The sequence below is a fragment of the Alligator mississippiensis genome, chromosome 15 (genome assembly GCF_030867095.1).
Source record: "Alligator mississippiensis isolate rAllMis1 chromosome 15, rAllMis1, whole genome shotgun sequence".
Lineage (NCBI taxonomy): Eukaryota > Metazoa > Chordata > Crocodylia > Alligatoridae > Alligator > Alligator mississippiensis.
This window is the reverse complement of record NC_081838.1, coordinates 34,035,332-34,043,126: the sequence shown is the minus strand read 5'-3', so window position 1 is coordinate 34,043,126 and position 7,795 is coordinate 34,035,332. Positions and strand designations below refer to the sequence as shown.

At 39.9% G+C, this 7,795-nt stretch overlaps 1 long non-coding RNA gene across 1 annotated transcript; it reads left to right on the top strand.

Annotated features, from left to right (window-relative positions):
- Positions 1 to 687: 687 nt before the first annotated feature.
- LOC132245510 (uncharacterized) lies at positions 688 to 5,770 on the top strand. The gene is made up of 2 exons (XR_009457241.1): positions 688 to 800; positions 3,059 to 5,770. It is a non-coding gene; the product is annotated as an uncharacterized LOC132245510 (long non-coding RNA).
- Positions 5,771 to 7,795: the final 2,025 nt, after the last annotated feature.

Genomic DNA, 7,795 nt, shown 5'->3' with positions numbered 1-7,795 from the left:
TAACCAGACTGGCTAATCCTGGCATGTACCTGGAATCCAGCGGTAGATTCTGGAGTCCAGATTCTCTGACGAGTACTTTGTCTATTTTTTAAAGTCACATCAAATGGAGTACATCATGTTATTGTTCTGATGTTGTAGTGTTGCAAGCTCATTGGTCAGTGATTTGAATGCTCATACTATGTGCTGCCCATGGAGAATTAAGCTTTGAGTAGCCTGTGGCTCCTGCTTTTCAGGCTGTGACACTGTCCCCTTAATTATACACAGGTGTTATTATTTATTTGATCTAGCATTTTGCAGTGATGGCCTTGAGCCAACTAGCAACACTGTTGGGAACTCTGTTTGGGTACATTATTAGTCATAAGTATTATTTTTTGTGAGTTTGAACCACTTGTTTATCCTTCAGTGAAAGCAGCTACATAATTATAAATGTGAATTATTTCACACGTGAGTTAACTGAGATGCAGAGAAGTTGAGTATACTTTTCTATGGTTTTGGTGACAGAGCTGTGTAGAAAACACAAAAGTCCTTGCTTTCAGTATCCTTTTCTAACTATTATAAAACAACATCATAATCAGCCTTTTTGTTTGTTTGTTTTTGTTTCTTTTTTTAAGAGTTGCCAGCTCTAAAATTCAGCCTAAGCAAAATGCTAGCAAGCAATCAGGGAAGGATACTTTTCATTTCATCAATGCTTTCTCTTTCTCACCTAGACAGAGAAATGCGTCTGCAGAGGATAATACACAACATGGCCAAAGGTTTGAACAGCCCAAGGAGAGAGCACCATTTGTATATTCTGCTACAAGGTACGCAAAGCAAGCACCTCTGTTAATCAATCTAATTTATATAATTCAGACTGCAAACTAGAGAAAATAATCAAGTGAAAAACTATTGTAATTATGCAAAATCAACCAGTGAACTAATTGAAGTGACAATCTATCAACACAATTCATGTATTTCAACACTGCTACATGCAGTAATTATACAGGGTTATCCTGGTGGGGGGAACAAGGGGAACTACACTTCCAGTGCTGCATTTTTTAAGCCTCACCTGGAAAGCAGTGGAAAGCTAAGATGATGGCAGTATTCATTTGGGGAACAAACCAGTTCCTATTCCAGTTAGCTAGAGCCTTTGCAATAGGTATCTGTTGAATGTAAGTGGGGTGATGAGGACTCTACTAAACATATGGCATACATTGGGGAAAACAGCCTGTTCCCCATATGTGCCGATATAAGATTATTCATATATTTGTTTCTACGTATGTACAAACACATACCTTCCCTTCCCCTATCCCCCCAAACCTGCTCACCACCATCAAAGAAAGAAACACAGGTTGGAAAAGATAAAAACCTAATTTGAAGTTATTTGTTGGGAGCGAAGAAGAAATATTAAATTGGGGGTTTGCAGGTTGAAAGAAGTTGATTATTACTTGTAAGCTTTTGTAGCATCCTGGCTCCTCCTCAGAGGAGGACCAGATCCTCAGATGTTGTAAGTCAGCCCCATCCCCCACTGCTCCCCCCAACTTCAGTGAAGCTGTGCTGATTTACAATCACTGAAGTAGTCTGTCTGTGTCCGCTCCAAGGAATGGATTATGTAAATAATCTTTTACAAAACTTCATACAAATCCTTAAATTTTCTGCCACTTGACAATCAACCTTTAAATATGGCCTACAGAGATCGACAATCAAGTGAGCAAAGCATGTTCCAATTAATTATTTCCCTAATGTCTTTGACTGGAACAGAAGCAAGTATATCTTCCTACTATTAGGAAACCAACAGGAAAAAATAACAGCTCTTCCCCACTGAAAGTCAGTGCTTTCCTTTAAACACTGCACAAGGCAATGGCATGTGTCACACAAGACTAGAATTGGTGCTCGTGGTGAAAAAGTCCTGAGGGCACTCAATTCAACACTTATGTTCCCTGTTCAAACCTGGTGGCACTGTCACTGTTGTTGGCAAACAGAGCAATCGTTGTTTTGTGTGAAGCTCATGTAAAGGTCTATTAAATGGCTTGACAGCTGGAACAGAAGCAATTGCCTGATTTGCATTTTAAGGGGGCAGAAGATGTGTGGATCTGAATGTGCTTCCTTGGATATGACAGATGACTAGATGCTGGATGTGACTGGAAGCATCCATACTTTATTTGTGCATAATTAGCTCTTCTTGAGAAAACTCAGATAAATCTCCAAGTTTAGCAAGCGTAAGAATCCTCACTCATTTAATGCACTTCTGTTATTGAACAGATTTTCTTACATGGATGTATATACCTTTTCCCCCAAAAGCCCTATATTTGGATATAGCATAAGTTCCGAGAGTTTCACAATGGTAACCAATCTAATGGCTGTTCTTGGGTTACTTTTTTTTTCCTACTAACCAATGATGGAAGTTTACTTTGTTTTTAGGGGGTCAGAGAAGTTTGAACCTGAAGAATGATTTATCTAATGTTGTAAAGACAAAAAGAAGTGCTTTGGTTGCCCATGAGTATCCAGAGTTATAATTAATAAGTATGTTGCTGCAGTGCTTATACCCATGGTGATACCCATACCTAGGGTTTTGCTGACAGTACAGGAGCAAGGTACAAACTTAACAAAAGAGAGGCCTAAGTGTTCTGACTGCATGGTTGCTACTAAGCCACAGAGGCAGGGAAACATGGTTTCACAACATTGTCAAAGCAATAAAACACCTGTACTGGCGAACCACAAAGAAACAACTCTGCGACAGCGAGGTCTCTTAGGTTATATTCTTTTGGGAGTTTTTTTTTTTTTTTTCTTTCCTCTTCTCTCTTCCTCTCTCTCTTTCCACCCCCCATCTCAACTGCTTGAAAAGACTGAAAATCAGCTTCTTAAGGTCAGGAGGTGAAAAGGGTATCTCACCACACTGTGGTACAATGATGTTGCCACGGGCTATGACCTTGTTTCCTCTGTCTGTCTGTACTGTCAAGGTAGACAGGCCAAAATCTTATTGTTTTTATCTGACCTTTACCCTGGGTAGAGTACTTTTTTAGTGGTGATTCATTTGAATTTTGAGTCAATGAGTGAAAATGTTCTCTGATTTCATTCTTAGGTGTTATGAACAATCTGCTTTATGTAACCGAGACCGAGCAGTTAATGCATCCCAGCACAGATCCAGAAGTACAAGACAGAGCCTTGCTGTGGGCTTGTGGTGACACCTGTCCCAGTCACGTGGTCATTTGGGCTGTTGCATCATTCCCTTGCATGGCATGAGTTGCAGAAGCTGATGTATCTTAACCATCCCAGCTTGAGAGGATCTTTTTTTTAACCAGGATTTCAATTGCAGTTTTTGCTTGGAAGAGCATGCAGTACAAAACACTGGATCCTGATCGTCAGGAAGCAATACATAGACTTTTTCTCCCAAGAGACTGAGTTCTCTTCCAGAAAACCATGTCAACATGTAATTGACATCGATAGCACAAGAAGTATGATTGACTGACAGGATTTAATGGAAGAGAGCTGGATAAGACCACATAAGCTCTCAATAGCACCATTTTAATTTCTTTCCTGAAGATGGAGGATAAGAAGGAACACTTTCTGCCATCACTTCCCAAAGAAGTCACACCACCTACTTCAGTGAGAACAGCAAAATCTTGTGGGAAGAGGGAGGTGTCAACAGGCTAAGACTTTTTTGTATCACCGTTTCATGGCCCTGGGCTCAGTGGATTGAAGAATACCCAAAGCCACCTCTATCCTGGGTAAGTTCTGGTTTGGGGATCTCAGCATTTTAATTACTATCATCCAGCAGCTTCAAATGATCCCTGTTAACTTTGCATCAATGTAAATGTTCATTTACATTGTGAAAATCAGGAGCCCGATAAGCACCATACAAATAGGTTGTGGTAGTGCTGCTTCCAGGACTCAGTGATCCATATCCCAGTGATAAGGACGTGCTGAAGCTCTTTTTGTTTCTGACGTTGTATGTGAACAGAGAGTGATTATTTCCAGTGTATCTTAGAATTGCCGAAGGTATTATTTGGGATTATTGCAGTGCAAGTGCTCTTTGCTCAGGTTTGCTTAGGTTCTTGGAAAATACTAAATGTTGCCTTCCTAATGCCTGATTATATCCTGCTGTAATAAATGTTAAAACAAATGAAAAGTAAAGATTACAGTATACCATGGTTGAACTCCTGAGATGTATTGAAACAGCACTTCAGCTTACACTTCAATTTCCCACAAATAGCTTCCTATCTTGGGTGCCACACGTTTAGAAAAAAAATAAGTTCCAGTTAGATTGGAGATGCAAGACTACCAATATGCTGCTAAATTACTTACTATTATCTATTTTTATATTGCAAGCCCTCTTGGCAATCCATGTTCTTTACAAATTAAGCTGCACGGAGGTATAGTTCTCAATAGCAATCAAGTTTCAGCACAAAATGCCTTATTTGCATTTTTATGGCTTAAAACTACTGACATGAAATGATTTACTGTTTGTAGGTCGGGGGGAAGGCTACTGAGAAGCTTATTGTTTGATTTGGACTTTTTCAGTCTTTATTGGCAGTGTTTGCTTCAAAATGTTAAATGTACAGTAATGGGCTATGTAATTTAAAATCGGTCTCAGTCACTAAAGTGTGCTAACATATTATCATCTAGGAATCTTTATAATACGCAGGATTTTGTCCAACAAATGGCATGATGCTTCTTAAATTACACCAACTATATTTCAAAATCACCAAAGATAGGAGAGGCTGAGAAGCAGAGGTCGCTAGGGGGAACTCAAACTGAATCTTAATTTCTTGATGTATTGATAAAATGGGGAAGGCTGCCATGGCTCAGAAACACCACTGATAGATGGATAGAGATACAGGCCTGATTCTCAGCGGGTATGAAATGCTTTTAATGAAGCTGTGCCATTTGGCTTCAATGGATGCCAGCAGAGCTGGGCCATTTTATGTCCCATAAAATGTGTCTATAGTCAGAAGCAAAGACAGGCTGAATTCAAGAATGAGAAGGTTGTGGCTTTCTGAAATAAGATTTTTTTGCTGCATTATGAGGTGCTCATTTGTAAAATGGTTATGCTGCCTTGCCTGTATTGGCCAAAACTGGACCCTATCATAGAGAGAACTGCTGTTCTGCTGATGAGAGTTTGGCTCCCGAAAAACTTTCACAGTTTATGGTAGCTTTTTTTTTTTTTTTTAAACCCTGATTTCTATTCCCGAGTTTCTAAGACATATCTGGTTGCATTACACCTTGTCAAAATATGATATGTGGCATAAGTGGCACGCAGCTGAAAATAACGGGGAAAAATTTACCAGATGCAACACATGCTACCCTACCACAGCTGCTGATCTTCAACATGATAGTGCAATGTGGGAAAGCTAATAGATGCCCACAGCCTGGCAGTTCTTGCCTTGCACAGCACCACAATTAGCAAGTGAATGACATTCCTCAAGTCTAAATCAACATGGCACATGCCATACACTTCTTAAAAAAACAAGTCTTATTTTTATCTTATCAGAGTCAGTTCAATAGAAAAGACTTTTTACCTTTAGCACAAGTCTCATTTTACAGGTATTCTTTTGGCTCTTTCTTGTCCTTTCATCCTATACATTTGTGTTCTTTATGCCCTGAAGGAAATAGATGAGAAAGACCTGTAGGATGTGCACTGTGTTGCACAACGTGAGGGAGCAGGTCTCAGGTGATAAAATCTCCAGGATGAATAACCTTTTTACAATGAGTGAAGCATATAAAAAAGTCTAGAGCTGGTTCTGAATGTCTGTTGGAATTGCTTGCCTAAGTCCAATAAAACCTTTTACCTGGGTGTTCAAGACTTACAATTACTACTAGTTCAAGTTGATTGGACTTGACAGGGTTGGTTGGGTAATCAAACCTTGGTTTTAATCACTTACTTGTATCCACAGAGCACCTTGGATGCACAAATTTGCACCAGAAATTCATTTTATTATTTTTTTTGGTTGTTGCTATACAAACACAAAACAACACAATGCCCCAAAGAGCTTACGGTCAAGGGAAGTGAGTCATTTTTGCTAGGACTGCAGGAAGAATTGTCTCTTCATTAATCACAAAAGAGATTAATTTCATTCCCTGCGGCTTCCTGTGTGTATGGTTCCTTTTAGAAGATAAAATGGGAAGGCAGAGAGAGAGCGAGATGGGGTTTGCACACTCTAGCAAACATGTAAGCAGAAGCTTAACTTTTAAATATACGAGTATAGTCCCCTTGAGTTCAGTGGGATGGCTCCTGGGCCTTAAGTTAAAAATGTGCTTTTGTGCTTTGTTGGATCTGGGCCTAGGGAAAAAGGAGAAACATTCTTCTATGTGGCATATGGTATGCTTGGGTTTAAATGTATTCCTTCCCTCTGATTATACTGAAATAAGTTTAAAAGGAATCTATTGCAAATATTTAAGAGAGTGCCAGTAGAAAACCAATCTACCTGGCATGCTGAAGTGTTGTGTTAACCGAGGATGCCAAAGCCTCAGCATTTCTCTTTCCCTGGATTTTTTTCCTCTCTCTCTGTCCCAGAGAGAGCAGAGAATTGGTCACAGGGTCAATTCCACTGAATTATATTGAAACCCTGTGACATGTTAGCAGTTCTGTACAACCCACTTGCAATTTCTTGTTTGCTAAAATTCACAATATACTGTCCAAAAACTTTCATTCATTCACAAACATCCTACACAGAAAGTTACTGTTCTGTCAGGATTTTGTGATCATGGGTTCTGGCACTTGGGGCATCTATCTGGGAAGGAAACAAAGTGGGGAGAAGCGATTTCAGAGCTTTCTAAGGATGAATGAGATCAGATGTTTCCTCCGTCACTTTGAAAGGATATCTGTCTCCCCTGTGCTTTGTGCTGGAGGCATGTGAATGACTTCCTTGTCAAGAGAGTACCAGGCACTTCACTTTTTCTTCTACTTTGGTTAAGTTTGTCAGCCTCTGAGATTTGCTTTCTGTGGTTTACAGGGCCTCTTTTCCCCTCATTTTTTATTTGCATTTTATTTTCTGCCAAGATAATGCATCTCAAAATCTAACACCAAAGGAGCCCAGTGACAGACAAGCTGCTTTTTTATCATCATTGGGGAATTACTGTCATTTGCTAAATATGTGACCCCTCCCTCTTTTTTGCTGTCTTTGCATTTTCAAGGCAAAATAGGAGTGCAACTAGGGAAACAAAATACTTGCCTTACTGAAAGCAAGCTGCTCAAAGGGCCCACAGTTCCCTGTCTAACCATTCCCCCATTAAAATAGTCACAAGTTCTGCCTTCCTGCTTAGTAGAAATACATGGCCCATGCTACCAAATATTTCTGCCACTGCACAAGAAGCTCAGTTGGTGTTAGATTGTCTTGGACTTCCATGCTCTTGTGATCTGGCCACTGTCATTTAATCTTTCCCAAACATTTGTCCACAGAGACTTCAAGGTGCTTTCTTAAAGGAACCGAATAAATCTGCTGCATGCAGTCATACCCATTTCACCAGGAATTGTCTGTAAAATGGCTGTACGAGATAGTTAGATGCTCCTTCAGTCTACGAAATAGAAGGAGAAGGAAACAACGAAACATTACCAACAATATTGGTCACCATAGTAAACAGCTGTCTCCTCCTACCATTGGCCTAGCTGTGTGAGTGGGAGTTATGCCAAAGGAGAGATTTAAAGGAAAAGAACAGGTGCAGTGTTGTAGGTGTTTTTGGAAAGCCCCTTGTCTGTCTAAGGGACATGGGCCAAAGCAGGAAGGTTCTTATTTGAAAAAATAGCAAGTATGCAATGGAGGCTGGTATCGTGGGCTGAGAAGAGTGATCAGCTGATCTCTTGATAGACAGCAGGTAGCAT